The following is a 19,594-nucleotide window of genomic DNA, read 5'->3' as shown; positions in this document are numbered from 1 at the left end:
ATTTGGTCACCAGTTTTTTCCCTGTCCTTTTCCCTGAATTCATCTAATACATCATAATCTCTCAGTGAAAAAAAAAAAAAATTCCTTTGTGGAATAGGGCTACATCAATAAATAAGGGATAAACAAATTCAATAATAACAAATATAACTTTGTATAGGTAGATATATTATTCTTTCATTTGCAAAGCAAGGACTAATGGTGGATCAGGTTTTTAAGCTTCTTAAATCTGTAAGTAGCTTTGTGGTTAGAAAAGAAGTTTAACCTGTGCTCAGTAATCCTGCTGCACCTTAGTACCTTACAATCCAGAGATTTACAGAAGCTTCTTCAACTTTATTCTTTACTGTTTCGTTTTCACTGCTAAATTTGGGCGGAAATTGAATTAGATTCCCACAGGCAGTATGGAAAATTGGGGAAAATAGCTTCTTATTCTCCCTCAGCTGAATATAATGTATCTAGTGGGGAACAGCAAAGCTGTGGCACAGAGAGCATGTTTGCTTTGCTTTCTCAGCGGCCTACTTCCAAGCAGTTTGGAGAGCTTGAAATTAAAAAAGAAAACAAAGTCCAAAAGGGCAGCATAATTCCCTTTCCCTCAGTCCCAAGGCTCAGAGAAAGCTTGCAGGGCATGGAATTGACCACTATTTGCACTAAGCCAACCCAACAATAAGGGTATGCAAGTGCTAAATTTAAGTGTTAATAAGATTTATTGTGTTCACATGCTAGTAAGCATTTCTATATACTCTCAAGTAAATGCTGGCAATACAAACAACTACAGCATCACTACTGATCAATTTATATTTCAACCTGTATTTGATTAAGATTGATTATTGTCTGATAGATGTATACTATCTTCATTTTGAAGCAAAATACCATTGAGGCAGGTCCTTCTGGCTTTGCTTCTCCTTTTCCCCTGCCTCTTTCAGACAGAGAGCCACAACCTACCATACCTTGCCAAATAAACTATAAATGTTTCTGAAATGCAGTAGTTTACCGAATGACAGCCTTTCAGACAAACAGAGGCGACTGAAAACATTGCAGCCTAGATCATCAGCACTCATCACAAAGCCAGAAAGGAGGCAGTAACCTGAGCAAATGCCTCAGTAGTTCAGCATTTATAACTGTTCTGATTTTGTGACTGCATAAAGGAATGTCACAGACCAACAGATATTCTGACTTCAGAAAATATTCAGACTTTCTTCAGTTTCTTAGATCCAAAGTCTAAAAGTAATCCACTGATGCTTAGGTCTAATAGAACAGAACAGCTAATTATGAGTCCAAGTTATACCAGTTTACCACATAAAAAGATACCTATCCTTAAATACTTTTATAAACTTAGCCAGGTGGAGTGGACAGATACTTTTTCTAACTTTGATTCCATATTCTCTAAGTGTTAAAGCAGAAATAAGTGTTTGAATATATAGCTGCTGTTAGCTGCTGTAGAAAACTAACTTCCATTCCTTTCCTAAGCATTCATTTTTGCATTTTCTTCAGAGGTATTAGTTTTTATAACGTGTCAATAAAGAAAGTTATAAAAAGTTATAAAATCTGCTAGAGTTTGCCAGCAGCGTGTTCTGCAAACACTTTCACTCGTGAACACACTTTGTCAGATTCTTAGCTGATGTAAATCCATCTGGCTCTTGTAAACTCAATGAATCTATGTTAGTTCACACTGCCCGAAATGAAGCCTAATTTGTTTCCATCTTTCATTCATATTACCCTAAGCTTGGTAGCTGTATTTTTAGGTAACGACAGATGATCTTTCTATAATTTGCACTGGCAGGTCCAAGGCCTTGAATAATCATGGGATGGAAACTGGGAATCAGTGGAGGATCAGGAGCCCAGGTGTGATGTGCTTAGGGACAGGACTGCTGACAAGGCAGGATGCCAGTATTCCACATTGTTTCCATGCATCTGTTTTGCTCTAATCTTGCTCAGAAATAGGAAGCTCTTCTTATCTACATGAAGGATGCTGATGAAGGTGGTCATGTCTCTCCCAGAAAAGAAGCAAAACCTCTCGTTAAGATGAAGATCAAGGTCAAGAATGACACTTTCTTCCAGTGCTACCAACTGGTCATTTAACACTAGTGATTGTTTTTGTAGGTTCCCAGACTACCAATGAAAAATTGAGAAAAAGTAGCTGATGTAAACTTTAAGTACATCAGTGTTAGAAGTAGTTTTGCTGTTTCTTTCTCTCTCACTTGAGAATTTTTTTCTTTCTCATTGGAATTCCTTTGGTCTCACCTACTAAATTGCTGTACTTCGCACAGCAATCAATGTCTTGACACGGGGATGGGATGAGAGGGCAGAGGGGGAAGCACGTGTTGCAGAGGTACTACAGAGCTACGGTGTTCAGAGTTGCCGTGATGTATCTCCTGTTATAACTGGTTTGCTCTAAATATCAAGAAAAACTAGGAGACAGTGAAAACCCGAATATCTTCAGCTTCCCATAGTGTTACATATCAGAGTGGCAAGGTGTGCTGGGACAAGAATACATCCCTCTCCACCCACCAGCTGGAATAACATAGTCTGCTTGGCAGTACCCTGCATTGTCTGCCTGATGATGTCTGTCTGATGTTAGGAAGCATGCAAATCTGAGATTTGAGAACTACTCATTGCCATCAGGATATTAGGAAAGAAAAGCTTTTGCTATTTAAAATTTTTTGGTACTGTCTAATGTCCTTCTTACCCATTCTTAGTTTGCCATCCATCATCGGGCAGTTATCATTATCAACAAGTCAACAGACATGAAAAGATACCTGAAAATCACCTTCTATCTTAATCATGATAATACCACCAGGCAGAATTTGACTACTGTATTGCAGCAATCTAGATCTAAGAATGTGGTACACATATCTTGCATGAAAGGTGCAGCAATATATCACTGCAAAGTTTAATAGCTTACAAGTTTCAAAAGAGTCACTTTTTCTTCTCTTTTCTCCTGATACAAATCTGAACACTGGATTTGAAACTCCCGGCATTGTGCTAATGTGCATCACCACTTTCACATTTATTGAGAAATCAATTTTTCTGGGTTTAGTTTAATTAATAAATATCAGCCTTACATCTGCTCAGCATCACTCCCAAGAAAGCTGCTCTAAGATGCCAGTGATTACACCAAGCTTCCTGTCTTTATTTGTAAGTAGTATTTCACAGCATCAGCTGCCAGCTGGTTCCAAATTCTTTTTCCCAGCATAACGCTGATTTGTTGTGTGGGAGGTCTAAAATTGTGGCCATTAAGTTAGAATCCAAGTGGACATGGTTTACAAATCCCATTCAAAAATGTCATTTAACTATCTGCAGTGGGAGAAATTTTATTCTTGCATGCAGCAATACCCCAAGTGAGCTGTTAGGAATTTGTGTCCATGACTGATGCAGGAGAGACCTGGCTGAAGCAGAAATATCTTTACTAGCTTAGAAAAATACTCAGGGCACAGCACCTATTGTGTCACAGTAGGGGATAAAGTATTTATTGTCAAGAGAGCAGTGTTTCTGCTACATGAGAAACAAGCAAGGTTAATTTCATACTGATTTTGGTAACCTTTGAGTGACTATAATCGAGAAAAGCAGCATAAAAATATCCATAGTGCACAGTGAATTCAACACCAGGGAAACCAGCTCTGTGAAGCCATACATCTGCTGCTCTTCTTAAAAGGTTTGAAAGCATTTCTGTTGAAGAGACCTCCCAAAGACTCATTTAAAAGCTCTAATGTGTCCCCAGGAGTCACTGCTGTGGATGGTATACGTGGCAGAGTGGGGTATGGGCTGTAACTGGTTGCCTCCAAGGGAGAGAAAATATGCCTTGTGCCACTCTGAGCAGTGCTCTTGGAGGAGCTGGAAGTGTCCAGGGCTTGCTTCTGTCCTTGCTGGAGGAACCTCTGCATCCCAGGCAGCTGCAGAGCTGGGAGGGCAGGATCCCTGCATGTAGGCACAGAAGGGGTGCAGAACAGCCCACCCCACCCACTGGCTTTTGGCACCAGGTATCACCTGAAAAAGTGAGACCTCTGGTAGCTTAAATGCAATGAACAGCCAGTAACAGGAAAGGTTTTCCTGTGGGTGGTGCTACCAGGATTCAGTGAGGAGCCTTCTCCCCTGCTTATTCTCTGACAGGCATCTGTTGTGACCAGCTCTGCTTTAAATCCTCTAGTTATGCTTCTGTCTGTAGGTGAGGGGATTTTACAAATCAAAAAGTCCTGAGGAGATTTTCACCTCCTTTCCAAATAAACACGAAGACCTGTGAAAAATTTGTTTCCAAGAGGATGAGTTGTATTGAAAAAAAGCAAACACAAAGCAGAATCATTTATGGAGGCTGTCTAACTCTGCCAGAGGTGCTGCTTCAACCCCAGTGACAGCAGCCATGCAGGATGTGCAAGGATATGGAGCTGGAGCAAGGGAAAGGAGCCAGCAGAAAAGCTTCAGGCAGGTCACCAGGAGACCCACTTACTTCTCTTTGAAAAGAGCCAGGAAGAAGTCAGACTTTTATCCAAAGATAAAAAGCCTATTGAACATATCCCTGTTTTTTTCTTGGCCACCTTTTGCTTTAGGTGAACCACCAGTACACACAACTAGCAATAAAGCATACCAAAAGACAAAGGCTAAGTTCTCTTTCCATTTAAGTTCTGTTAATGGTTACATATGACCTAACAGTCCCTGAAAAGCCCAGGCTATAAATACTTTAAACAGAAAAAATCAGATTTAAACTGAGTCCTGAGTTGTGCTGGCTGTTGCTGACGTTACCTGCAGGTGCTGCAGCCTGGGTGCCCTCTGTGCTGTGCAGCCCGGCGCGGCTCCCAGGGCTCGGAGCCCGCGGCTGCTCCCTGCCAGCTCCTGCTGCCTCTGCTCCACGCCTCCGAGGCTGAAGGAGAGCAGGGTGCTTGAACGCGGGCAGGTGAATTGATCTCTCTTTGAAAAACCACGTTGCTGAACTTCAACATTAAGGGTAATGATAAGGCAGCTCTGTTCTCTTCTGGACTGTATTCCAGGGTATTCATGATTAAACCAGCAAAGCTGAGAGTGCTTAACAACCTGATCAGAGCAAGGGAAGCTGAGTAAAGATTTCAAAACTAGTTTTCTCTTGGTGTTTTCTTGTGGTTCATTAGGGTTGACTTTTAAAATGCTTAGGCCTCATAGCTCCATCTAAAGTAACTGAGAATTGGTAGCTGCTTATTATCAAAGCAGACACTCCCAATCTACTTTAAAATACACAGAGCTTTTACAGTTCCTCTTTTTTCCTTTTTTTTTTGTTTTGGTTTTTCATCTTGATTAGAGTCATAACTTGAAAGAGAAAAGTGTAAAAATGAAACAACATTTCTCAGGGTTTATCATGTTAGCCTCAATTTTTTGACTTTTAAATTCCATACAATAGAAGCTCCTTGTCACAGAATAATTCCTTCTGGAATGATTATGATACAAATTATTTGCCAGTAGTGCCATTGCAAGTAATTGATTTTTTCAGCTCACTGACTGAACTGAAAAAGGAAGCTGGGGGGAAAAAATCACTTGTGTCAAATGATATGTGTAGTTTTATTTTCAGATTTTAAACTGCATTTTAGAATATTTTTGACAATTTTAAAAGAAAAAATATTTCCAAAGGAAAAACTGCACCTCTTTTGAGTTTCTAGAAAAATTAGTCAAAAGTATTTCCTAATGTGGGTTAAATTCTGAAGATGCTTTCAGCCATCCTGGACAGAAATTTCTTCCGTGAATGATTTATACTTCAAAAATACTAATCCTTGGGTCACCCTATTTCTAGCCCTGTTGGTTATAACAATACACAATGCTATACGTTAGGAGTAATTTTAAATAGTTTAGGATGTAAAGTCCTAAGTGTATCTTTTTAATTTGGGCAAACAATTCTTTCATCTAATGTACTTCAGTTGTTGATTTTGTGAGAGAAAACTTATTTTCTTTCTCAGAAATACCATATAACAGTACTTTTTAATTACAGACACTACTTATTGTTATCTTGAAGCCAATAAACTGGCTAGAACTGCAAATGTTTTATGTCGTATAAAGTCAGAGGAATTATACAGAGATGGGAAAATACTTTTTAGTATTAGAATGCTTGAGATAGGTGATAAATGGTCCCATTTTCACTTGCTTTTTACCAAAGAAAAACTTAAAGGGGATAATTTAAGTGTAGAATCACAGAACACACTGAGTTGGAAGGGACCCACAAGGTGATCCCTAGATGGTCTCTGGGTGTGACTCCTAATGGCTGACATGGCCTTCTCAGAGCTGGGCGGACAGAGCTGGGCAGGCCTGGCCAGAGGCAGCTGCAAAGGAGCTCTGACACCTCAGATGGTGAAAGGCAGAGGGGACCTGGCTTCTGGCACTGGCCTTGCATCAGCAAGTGGGTGATGTGTGTGGATATGAGCAGGTGACATGTGGACAGGAGCAGTGTGGACATGCATACAGGCCTGCCCATTGTGGTACCACCAATGCTGGTTTTCCCCCAGTGCCAAAATAGCTCTGCCATGGGGTTTAGTACTTGTCCTAGCCACAAACTTACGTGACATGGGACAAGAGACTTTGTGTATGTCACCGTGAAAAGGGGTTCCTGACACTGCTTTGGGAAGTTGAAGTGACAAAGGGCTGGTAGTTTTAAAGCCTTGTATTTTAAAGTCTTAAAATTCTGACCTAATGTCAGATGAGAATAAAATAGGGATCGCTTTTGGCCTTCAAGTGCTCTGGAACATTTATTATTCATGTTTGTTTTTAACAAATACTGGGTAAATCAAAGAATGTTCACACAGACACTGCAGTGTCCACTGAGAGGCTGGGAACATGTTTTTGTTGTCTATGAAAACAGACATGCTGGGGGGTCGAATTTGATCCAGTGACTATAATATTCCATGTATCAGAAGAACTAAACAACTTCATTTATATTTTAAATGTTTCAAATCAATACTTCCCTTCATATTCTGTGACCCCCGCCAGGAAACTCTTATAACTGAAAATTTAAAGAATAGATTTTAAGTTATGAATAATGTAAGGCTGTCATAGGGGAAAGCAACAGTGAAATACTGCTGACAGAAACAATCAGTACATGTTTATACTGAAGAACAAACCTTAGCAATTCCATCTTGCATAACAGCTTTTAAAATCCTATACAAACTTTTCAGTTTTCCCTGAAATGTCAAGCAGTCGTCCTTAGCCTTAAACTCCACTGGAAAATATACATGCTGTTTCTGTTTCTCAAAGACTGAGCTAATCTGGAAGTAAAATGTATGCATATATAAAATAAATATCTCTATGAAAAATAATAGAGAACTAATAGATGCAGGTAAAGAAAGAGCTTAGATTTGGAAAAAAAAAAACCAACCCAAAAGTCCTTAATATAGGGAGGTCTAGCAGTATCTATTTCTCAAGCAGCAGGTTATTAGCAGGAATAGATCTAGCAAGATAGGACAGGATCCATTTTGGGGCACAGACAGTCAGATGGTGAACAAGAGCTTCCTTGCACTAAAGCATTCTTCAGGGTGTAAGTGTGCTGTTTGAGTTTTGTTTGCACACTGACAGAGTTGCCATCCATTGAAAATAAGAAGAGGTATTTGTCCTGTAGACCTGATGAGCAGGAAGAGCCACGGTGCCCTGAGAGGATCCTTATAAAAATGCTTGCATGATACAGAGCTTTATCTTAAATGAATTGGAGCATAATTAGCACAAACTCCCTGAATTATGCAAATAAAAAAATCAAGAAGAAAAACATAATGGCCACTTAATTAGGAAATATTTTTCGAAGTAATACTTCTGGGGATGAAGGAGTTATTGTGTCTGATGTGTTTATAGCTGTGTTCTCCCTCTCAGACAATGAGGGCTGCAAAGGGGAAGGAGGGAGACAGTTCACTGGAATTTAGGATGGTGCCCACAGCAGTCATGACCTCCTTTCCCACCACTGCTGTTCACTGTCGTTCCTCATCTATTCTCATGCCTGTTCAGCATTTCCTCCTGTTGACCTACACAAGCCAGGAAGGGGGAGCATTATTCAGAAGTGTCCCCAGATCTTGTTAAAGCAGTTCTTTGCTTGCAAACTGGGCAAAAAAAATCAGGAGAGAAAAAGGGCAGTACTTGTAGATTTGCTGGTATACACAGCTTTATCATGATAAATAGCAGATTGACTGAGCCAAATGACTTAGTGGCCATATAATCATATCACAAAGGGGATAAGCTTCTGGCATCTGTTCTTCTAAAAGAAGTTGAATGTAGAGTGGTTTTTTTGTTTTTTGTTTTTTTGTTTTTTTTTTTTGAGAATGCAATATTTCTATTACTCCTCCTTTTTTTCCCGTATGCAAATCTCTCCTGTATTTTGTCTCAGTTTTACCCCTTCATAATATTCTCTGGGTTTTCAGATGCTGACCTACTTGTGAAGGTAAAGAACTCTATAAAATAAGGAAAAAAGTCTTAGTCTATAACAGGTTTCTCTTGAGGTGCAAGCATTGCAGAACGGGAACTCTGTGAACGTCCCTGACCAAGCAGCTGCCCCCTCTCAGTCTTACCAGCCCCTGCTCCTGTGGCTGCGAGGCAGGACAAGTGCCCTGCTCTCCCCTACACCTCTAGGCAATTCTTTCTCTTTTCTTGCTTAACTAATATAGTTATAGCAGCTGGTTTTGATTTTTGGTTTTTTTTTTTAATGTGCTAAGTTTATGATGATATAAAAAGTACACATTTTATGTGCTAGGAATTAGGGGGAAGCTCCTGCATACAGGATACTGAGACTGGACTTTATGGTGTATTAACTGTGTTTGCAGCAATATTTGTACAACTGTCCAAAAGATCTCTCTCCTCTTACAACACACACTCAGCCCATTTTAAATTGCTGAATCTTTTTCAGCGACAGTAAGCTCTTTTTTTTTTTTTGTGGTCCTAATATGTGCAAGAGATTTTTCAAAAACCCTGGTATAATAAAACACAGTCAAAAATTCCAAAATCTCCAATTTTTTCCAAGAGTCAGCACTCAACCACTGTTGCATAATTTAATTTTAAATGCCAAATGTCTCTAAAAATCTGTGAGTGATGCATCAAGTGATGCTCTTTGGATGAAGCCTTTAGAGCATATGTATCTCCCCATCACAATTCACAAGCAGGCTGAATGTCAGCCACACACTGGTGCATTTGTTAGGTATGACTGTACAGAGAGGAAACCAGGGAACATTAAAGGCATATCCTTTGGAATCAAAGCACACAGCCCTTTGTCATTCCTCTGGTATCGCTGTCTTGCATCTCTCCTATTTAAAGCATCTATATTTTATGAAGCACTAACAGACAAACAAACAAACCAACATACAGACTACAAAGTCAGCATTAGACTCCAAAAGCAGCCATTGGAAAGATGAGGTATTTCAGGATCTGCTCTCTCAATACAGTGATTCAGATTTTAAAACCCCAAAGTTCTGATATGTATTTTAAGGTATCAAGTCTGAAGCATGAGATATTTGCACGTGGCAGAATGGAGGCTGCTGCTGTCATCCACCTGGCAGGATTACTGTTGGAAAGAATCACCACACTGAGGGTTACTCCTGCAGGGTCTAACTGACCTGCTGGATGAGAAGGTACAATGATGCAAACTGCTTTGGGTGTGTAAGGGTTCTACACGATTGAAACTTTCTTACAAAACATGTACACTAGAGGGGAAATGAAATACTATTTTTCATTTTAATTTTCATTTCATCCAACTCTTTCTCCACTCCCCCTTCACCACTCAGGAATAAAACATGGAAAAGGAGGATGAAGCCCTTTATTCATATCTGCCCCAACCCCCCTCCCATCTAACTTCTGGATTAGGTTAAACATTTTCAGTAGCAGAATATTAGTAGCAGATTAATTGATCTTTAGCTCATTACTAACTGTAACCCACCATTCTCAAACCACAGCTTCCCATCTTTTAATTCTCCTCCTGTGCTGCAGAGGGGAAGGAGCTGCCCTTGCTGGCAGACTGCAATTCCGAGGGGACACGAGTGATTAAAAATGTAACTGGCTCCTTGCTGTTTTGCTGTCCTGCTGGAAGAATAATTTCAGGGGCATTCAAAGGAAGCAAGGCATGGTTCCATAAACATAGGATCCTTAATGAACCTTGTTAAATGATAAGCAATTTTCTGCATTGATGATGTAGAACAGCTTGACTTTTTTATTGCAAAGGGAGATGTTCCTCCAGAAGGTTTCCATTCCTTCTTTGAGCCACTTGGGCAGCGACTGAAGGAGTGATGATCACATCATGGAAAAGAGAATCAAAGACGGTGAGAAATGAGCAGTGGAGGTACGCGGGCGAGGGAAGGAGGATTTCTCCAAGTGGGTCACTGACAAAACAGATGCCTTGTGGTACTGCAGCTCTGTCCCCTGGCCCAGCTGACATTGCTGCTCCCTCTTCCTGCTGGCTCCACTCCCCCAAGGGAGCAGCAGGTTGTGGACCTGCTGTGCTCTAACTGCGGGCCAGAAAATGTAATTAAAAAAAAACCAAACGCCAAAACAACTTTTCCAAGTCAATTCATGGTTGTGCTTACATGGCAAAATCAACAGCTCTAGCTCTATCTAAGGGAAGAAACAGCCCACAGTTCAATAAATATGAGAAAAATCTAAGGCCAAAGAAAAAGATCTGCTATTGAGGGAATGAATTTTAAGTTTCCTTTCCTGCACAAAAGGCTGCCAGAGTTTCCTGGACTCCAGTGCATGTTCATGTGCTTGGATTGGCTTTTCTGAACAGGCCTAAACCAAAGCACTATAGAACCAGTACTAAATCAAAAAAGTTAAATTACTATGGTTATGACAATTTCAGTAAACACCATTCCAGCATCTAAAGATCCTTAATGCACAAGAGAGTTGGAGGGAAAAATAAGTAAAATCTGTTTTACCACCTACAAAAGTCACAAACAATAAACAGTACTGCAACCATTCTGTATCTGGTAACTGGCATTAAAATATATATATAAAGTATTCTGGGAACTGAAGCAGTGCTTCAGCTCAATAAAACTAATGTAATTGAAGAGAAAGAATCCTGTTTTTCCTCTCCTTGCAATTTCAAATGAGAGCTTCTTAAAACTTGTGACCATTGCTGGAATCCAATTCAGGACCTGAGCTTATCAAATTCCCTGCTCTGGCACCATGCCTTTGAGGTATTACGAAGTGCTGCTCATCACAGCATCCCTGTCTATAAATGCTCCCATTAACTTTAAAGTGCAGATACCCCATTTTGAAACAGGCAAGTGTTCACTGTGAATCAAAATGGAGTCACCAAACGTGCAGCCTTCAGCTGGTGCTTCTTTTCTTGCAAGGTAACAAAGAAAAACGTGTTGGCACAAAAAGTCTCCTTGTAACACTTTAAACTTGGAAAGCTTTGCAGGACAGCACACCTACACAACGCCACAACTTTCTGAGATCCTGCAGACCTCATATCTTCTTCTGTAATTCATTCTGGGACGGGGAAACTGCCAGGCTAATGAGCTCTCCTGCAGCCTCTTCCCCTGCAGGTGCTTCCCTGGAAGCACAATCTTAAATCAGACATGGCCATGCCAGATGTAACCTCCTGAACAAACGCTCCCACTGTGGTCTGAGCAAGCCATGGCAGCACTAGTGTCTGACTGATGAAATCACAAACTTCTTTTCCATTCAGACAGCGGAAGCCAAATTAATTCCTCAGCTTCTTTAATGCTTAGAGCCACATCTCAAGAATTCAATACAGAAACATATTAATCTCTCTGATAGGTGATGGTGCAATATATTAGTGATAGGGGAGCCAGCACGTCAGCACTTGATAGTGACCCTGACCGGCAGATGACTGAATGGGTAAGGAGTGAAGGAGCTGCTCTGGCTTGAAGGCACAGCCTCAACTTTGGCAGGCAGTCCTTCACTCTTGCCCCACTGCTAATTTTCCAACACATTACTTTGTGGCTTGGGTATCCAGGAAACCTCTTTAGGAAGGTATGTGACAGCCCCTGATAATACATGTCTGTGGCAAAATAACTGATCCCTCTTTGCAGTGGTGATCTTTAATGCTCATAGAGCATGGGAGGTTATTAGATGGCAGGCACCCTTTGATGGTCTCCAGTGTAATACATTACCAGACAGCAATGTGCCACCTATCTATCACTTACAAAATAACGTCATCCCTGAAAAAGGGCCTGGCAGTTGGCGTTAGGGAGGAAGGGGGTTTAATTATATTTGTGGATGAAAAGATTTCCTGAGAAAAGTGTGCAGCCTGATTATTTATTGGCTGTTCAAAACCACTCAGCACAATATAAGAAAAACATCAGGCTCTCCAATACGGTGGTTCACATTGCTGTTACAGACTCTTGCCTTGAAATCAAGTTCAAGTTGAAGAACAAAATTACCTCTTACAATATGTGGTTTACTTCTGAAAATGAAAAGGGTAAGAGACGTATTAGCAATGTTGGCATTAGTGGAGGCAGCTGTTTTTAGATATTTGGTATTTCAGGGATGTGAGTTTAGCATCGTTACTAGAAGTACAGCTTACTATATTCCTCTGCTAACTTTCCAACAGTGAGCAGATGGTTACCCTATTACCAACCATTTGCATTTAACATACTGTAGTGATTTATATACCACATGTCACCGAGCAAAGTAAAAACAGTCGATGGTAACTAATTAGTTGAGTGTGAAGATGCATATCTCAATGTATATACTTATTGTAATAAAATTTAATCTTCTTGGTTGTTATTATGTTTAATGTGTGGTGTAACAGAAATACTGGTGGCAGTTAAATGTGAACTTTCATGTCACTTTACCACTGAGACAGTATTGGTATCATTAACATTTCCACCAGCAATCCTTTACATGCCTATTTTATGAATGATGGTGCACAGAGGGTAGATTATAACAATCCATTGTTCTTCTCTACCAATCCTTCTTAAGTGTATTTCAAAGTACTTTATAAATCCTAATGTATCATATTGGCTCATATTACAGGACAACAGACATCTGGAGAGGGTGGAAGTGGGAATGTTGCTTGGAAGAGAAGAAAGACACTCAGAGCTCCCATAAAGACAGAAATGGATTTAAGAGAGAAAATGAAAAGCATCACAAGGTCTTCAAGGGAGTTTGCAAAGAACAAGTAGACAACTACTGACATTTACATGAACATCAAAGTCAGAAGATAGACTCAAGGGTTCAGAGGAAGAACATAACTTTAGAAGCCTGCCCTGCACAACTAGGATATGGGCAGGTCTATATGCCATGTATTGCATTATCAATGGTATGTCCCAAGGCCTGATCCGATGTAACATTCAGTATGAAACTATGGATTATCTGCCTTATCCTGGAATTGTTTTTGTTCACTTTTTGGCTTATTTCAAAATGGTGGCCATCACCCCAGAGATGTCAAAATAATTGATAGTGAAGTACAGCTGGGTTACTCCAGAGTATAGCAGCATTTCTAGCATAAAAGTCTGGATTAACTGTTGTGTGAACGACAGGTACTGTTGACAGACTGACTCTAAGGCTCCAAGGACTCAGTATGCTGCAAAAATTACAGGTGGTTTCATTTGGGAGTCGCAGTATGTCAAGAAGTTCAGCAGCTCCTGCTCCCTGCCAATGTTATTAGGACACCTCTTGCTACTCAGCTTCCTTTCATTTCTACCATATCCCACAAATCTCCAGGGACACAGCCTGTTCTCCTGCAAAGGGCTGCAGCCAGCACTCTGCTTTCCTGAATGCGTCAGCAGCCAGACTTTCTCTTGGGAATATGACCTGCAGTGTAACTCCTAGGCTCCTTTTCCCTGACCATATTGCTGCCTGCTAAAATTGCAGCACTGCCATTTGTTTCTGTACCTTTCCTTACTTTTCCATGAACTAGATGATAATCTATAGGTAAGTGTTGAAAACTTACCCTGTAGCTCAGCCCAGTTAACAACACGCTTCACCTGTGTTTTACTGAGGATTTTTCACTACAGCCTGCTGTGATCAAATAGGGACTGTGATGATTCCCTTTGAGCACGGGTCACTAGTACTGCTGAGGCACAAAAATCCCAGAGGTGCACTCCAGAGGGAATGGTAGGAAGGGTCTCGCAGACCCCACATAATGATTGCATTAGACCTTGACCTTTACTAATTCACTTTCTAGTTTCTGAATAGGTGTGACTGTATCATTGGACTGAACAGAACTGGCTGCTTTACATCAGCTCTATCATACGGACATGAGACAGCATGGATAGACTGAGAGGTATGGTTTTTTCTCGTTTTTCTTAAACAGAAGCTGGGATAGCTGCCTGACTATTGTCCTCCCTCCCTCCTTTTTCCCCCTTTTGTTCCTTCTGGCTTTTATTTTCTTTTTCATCACCTGTTTTCCCTCATTCCTCCTACAGGCATTTGAAACTCAATGGGTTAATAAGGGTAACTTCACTCAAATTACTCCTGATTTACAGGATGGCATCTGAAACGAATGTCAGGACTGGTCTCTTGTTTCAGTGCTTAACTTTTAACATATAGGGAGCGATACAGAGCATACTATGGCACCGTTCTAAAGGGAAACGAGAGGGAAGACAGTGGGATAACTCTCTTAGTTTCATATATTTCCCTAGATCACAGCTGAATGATGGGTTATTTATTACAAAAAAAAAAAAAAAAAAAGAGAGAGAGAGAGAGAAACATCAGCTATGTCAAGAGAAAGTGCGTGGACATTTTGGGTTCAGCTGCTGCTTTCTGAGGCACTTCACACACTGAGAAGTTTCAAGGAAGAATCAGCTCCAAAGTAGTGCAGTCAGGTACTTGACATGAACAAAACTAATGGCAGGCAATACCACCACACTGGTACCCATGGAAAAGATCAGAATGTAAACTTAAAAAAACCCCAAACAAACCCATGCCTAAAAAATGGTAGTTTGGAAATTTTAAACTTTTAATGTGATAGTATGATGTACCACTCCAGCTTTAACTTCAACAAGAAGGACATCCCTGTGCCAGGAATCATTTGTATATGTGATACAGAAGATCCTTAAGCTTATTTCAGTGTTTGCATTAAATTGCACTCTTTTCAAAAGCTTAAAGGAAAGAAAGTTTCTGCAAGCTATTGGAGTCGCTGAATTTATTCAGAAAGGCTCTTTGGATTGCTTCTCAGCATACAAAGCAATACAGAAAGAAAAATCCTCATTTCTTTCATCAGGATTTTTATCTCTACTCCTTTAATATTCAATGGCAAAATGAATTATACTACAAAAAGGCTCTGTGCCTCTCCTCAATAACCCTGATCCTGCATGATACTGAGCTTCCTTGAAAGAAGCTGAGGGAGATCAGTAGGGAAATGCTTGATGTCTTCCAAAAAAGAAAAGATGACCAGATGCTAATGAGCAAAGGTGGTGAGTGAAACCTGGGGATTTAAACCCACTGACTTCAAAAGCATATAGCAGAATGAGGGTCCTAGACAGCATTCAGTCTCCACCGCTCTGCTCCCCTTCCAGCCACTGTGACTGAGGCCACAGGGAGCTGATGGACAGGACTTGTGCCATCAGGATGGAGGGTAGAAATCAATATTATCCGAACACAGGCAGGAGTAAAACCCACCCAGGACACCTGTACTGAGTAAACTCCTGGAGACTGCTCATGTGTGAATAAACACCATGACCATTTATTTCAGTTCCTGATGACCCTAGATTTGCTTACAGAAAGTGAAGGACCATTTTCCTTAGTGACATATTACAGTAGATACATTAAAAAAGCAAAAATTGCACTTGGGACTTACCAATCAATTGACATGCTCTTAAATACATGTTTCTTTTTCTTTCCTGTTCTCTAATGAGTTTATAATTTAATCAGAGAAACTGCTAAATTCTCTCCAAATACTAGTGAAAATCTCAAAGGAGAAAAGCTACTTATGCAAGTGTTCCTGTAAAACAAAGAGTATTCAAGTATGGTAAAAAAATACTGGAGTCAAGAATGGTATTCAGTTGTCTCCTTAAAAGCTTGAAGCCTACATATCTTAATATTGATGGTCTGGTTCTGAGCTGAACATCAATTAAAACATTATCTATTAAAATAAAACTACAGCATTTGTATAGATTATAACTTCCCTAGGGCTAAGTTCTGCTTTTGGGTAAATTACAGAGGGACAGTATCATACAGTGTTGCCAAGTGTATGACAGAGTAACATAGAGATTTACTCCAATTAATCCATCCACAGACTGCATCTGCAGAATAAACCAGAGGATGGGACCCAGTAGAGCCCAGCCTGCCTGGTGGAACCTCCTGCCCGAAGCTGCAAGGTGAGCTCCCACTCAGGGCAAGGTCCCTCACCCAGCCCACATCCACCACAGCCTCAGCAGCAGTTCAGCCTCACAGCTGCCAGGAGTGGCGGGCTGACAAGGAGACAAAAAAGCCCCAACCCGCTAAGTAGCAAAGATATTTTCCTTCAGATTAATTTATTCAGATGCTGAGATGGATTTGAATTTAGAATAGATAATGTGAGAGCAAGGAACTGCTAAAACTGAGGTTACCTTTCATTTGTGTGTTGTGAGTTAGAGGTTTCTATTGCAGCTGGGACTGCAACGGCAGCTGAGACACCGTCAGAAAACCCTGGGGCTTAAACACAGAAGCTTCAAGGCGAGAAGAGTATAAAAATAAATTCCAGAGGGCTTAATAACATTGTGCAGAGACTGGATATTCTGGTGTCAGAAAGAAACTGGTGGCTCTTAGATCAAAACCTAATCATTCAAAAGCAGTAAGAGCTTTTGTTTTACCCAGCCAGTCATTCTGTTACCCACTGAGACCATGGTTTTTACAAGCATCCCAAATTACAGTTAATTTACAGTGTATAAATGTACATGTCACTGACAATATAACAGAGCAAAAATACTTTAAAATTAACATGGTTAAACCTTCAGCAGTCTGATCCAAAGTCTGCGAGGAACCTTGAGCTTGACTTCAAAGGAATTATTATCAGCATTTTAGTGAACTTCTACAAAAACAGGTTTAAAACTGGGAGCTGTACCTCACTGCTTACTGCCAGGACTGTCCTTCACGTGGAATTGAGCACAGGTAGAGCCTGCAGACAGGTCAGGCCACTTCTGCAAGGCAGCACAGTGAAAGAAACCTTCCTGAGGCTGTGGCACAGGACACCCTCTGATCCTCTGCAGCAAGGCCAGATGCAGGGAAGATGTCTGCTCTTTCTTAGCTTCCCATCCCAGAAGACTTTATTTATGCATTAGTTGACCTTTCTAGCTGTTAGGACCATCTTGCTTCAGCAGTTAATTAACACAAGTGCCATAATTTAATACAGTTAATGCTACTTTATGCCCTTTAATGTACCTTCCATTAGTGATATTATTGTAGTATTACCCTGTAAATTAAAATAAGATCAAGAATAAGAGAGGCTCTCTTTAATTAAGGTACTGGCACACTGCATCGTCCATTATTCACTAGAAAAAATCACCCTGATTTAGTGAAGCAGACCATCAGTAAGTCAGAATTAGTTCATGTGGATTATTAGGTTTCTTGAATAATGGGAGCACAATGGGGTTGCTGAAATTGCTAACAGCCATGTTTCCATTTTTTCATCACCTTAATAAATACACAATGGAAGTGGTAAATTGAAGAAGAATAAACAGGTGGTAATAGAGGAGGAAAGGTTTTCATCTCTAATGCAACATACATCAGGCTTATTTCACACCAAAATGCAAAGCAATGATAAAACAAACCTATATTAAGTGGGCAAATCTCCTGCCTATAATTCATTGTGAAGTATTAACCACCACATAGTCCTGTATATTTAACATACTGGCTTTAAGATAGATGCTTTTCACTGTCATTGATGCTTAAAACACAGTGTGAACAAATTACATTTTATGCTGCCTTTAGAAATATGCTATTATGAGCGTTGGTGATTTTAAATATACTTGACCTACAGGTTATGTTTTTCAGAAAAAGGACTGGCTTTAAAGTGGCTGCCAGCATCCCTCATCCACTACATGTCAAGCTCCTTGGTAACTTCCCTTTCTATCCTGTCTTCATGGAATAATCTAGTCTAGTCTTACCAAATTTATATAAATAGCTGGGTCTCAAAGCCCAGAATATGAATCTTGGTAGCAAAAAAAAAAAAAAAAAATTGTAACAATTTCCAGCTGAAATTCTAAATTAAGGAGCAAGAGCTGGAAAGCTCAGCTGAACTGGAAACAGTGGCACAAGTACCCTGGTAAAACTTGCTTCTCTCCACTGGTTCCCATGCTCAGGCCATGCCAGGGCACTTGCTGGGAATGTTGATTGGGAGACTGTGGTGGGGAGAGGCCATAAAGTTTCTGGAAGAGACAAAAAATACCTAGAACTAGGTAAGAGTGGGCTTATTGCAAGTTACAACTCGTGCAACTAAACAACCAGGGGCTGTGTACTGTAGCTCCACAGCTGCTCAGCAGCAAGCAAACCCTTAAGATTTTCACAAGGAAGGCTCACTAGATACTGAAGGAAATGGCACCAAATCCCAAAAGAACTGTTCTTCTCATTAGCAGGAAAGTGATAAGAATTCACATGAATCTAATCTAGTGAGGTCCTATTACACATCAGATACTTCTTTTAAAGCACATGTCCAATTACTGCAGCATTTTGACAACAAGCATCAGCATCAGATAAGTTCTCTGTACAGTCACGCTTCATTTCTACAGATAATTTTTCACAAGGTTGGTGAGCCCCAGATGTGCTCAGAAGGTTTCTGTTTCTAATTTGCATGCAATGCACTCTTTTTTAATCCTTCAGATGCTTTCTTTGATAAAGTAATGATAATCTAATTGAAGTCAGACTAAGCTCCAAATGGATTTTCAGACAGGGAACAGGCTTTCCTTAAAGCCTCAGGACCAAATCCTGAGCTTTGATATGATGCCTCAGTAGAGCTAACCTATGTGGGAGAGCCCAGTGGAGAAAATATACACATTAAATAGGTGTTACTTTTTTATATTGAGGCTAATTTTATCAAACTATTTCAGACAGTATCTTAAGCTGTTCATGATCCACTTAGCCCTCCCAAGAGACTTCTGAAAAATAATTTACAATGTAACTAATGAGCATTGCAAGAAGAATTCTTAAAACAGCAACATTAATTTTAGATTTTCAAATGTTGGACTAGCAATTATGTATGTATAGATACATGGTTGATGTGGACACAGAAGACTGTAACTGCATGTTAAATCTCCAGTCCTAAGAAGTGCATTTTGATAATTTTGTTTTTAACTATAGGAATAATAAAAATATAGTCAGCACTGCTTTATATGATCACTATTTTTTTCAATCAGTTCTGAGTCTGCAAAGAAAGTCCCTGGCCTTCCAAGATAAATTAGCTTTTCTGTTTGTTTTGATACTTAGATTCTCTTAGAGAAAAATGTTTTTTAAAAAGGAAGTCTTAAACCCTGTATAGAAGAAACAGAGAAAGAACAAAAGGTGTATTAGACTGGCAAGTGAATTGCTAATAGAGGTGATCCCACGTATTTCCTCTGAACAACTTGGCATCTGAGACCTGTACAAAGGGATCACCCTCCTGCTTGAGGGCATCAGTCAATTGCTAGTTTGAGCTAGGAACAAAATTTCCTGATAGGAATGTCACTGCAGTTATTATTTTTGGGACTACAGCACTTGATACCAGCTACGACTTGCCCTAGAGGGAACCATTTGTCTTGAA

General features: G+C 40.1%; 1 protein-coding gene across 1 annotated transcript in view; it reads right to left on the bottom strand.

Moving 5' to 3' along the window:
• NTNG1 (netrin G1) overlaps positions 1 to 19,594 on the bottom strand; it is a 142,029-nt gene that overhangs the window by 65,859 nt on the left and 56,576 nt on the right. The window lies entirely within an intron of this gene.

This window comes from Pyrgilauda ruficollis, unplaced genomic scaffold (assembly GCF_017590135.1).
Source record: "Pyrgilauda ruficollis isolate IOZ18807 unplaced genomic scaffold, ASM1759013v1 scaffold49, whole genome shotgun sequence".
Lineage (NCBI taxonomy): Eukaryota > Metazoa > Chordata > Aves > Passeriformes > Passeridae > Pyrgilauda > Pyrgilauda ruficollis.
Note: the sequence above shows the minus strand (reverse complement) of the source record. Positions and strands in the feature narration are given on the sequence as shown.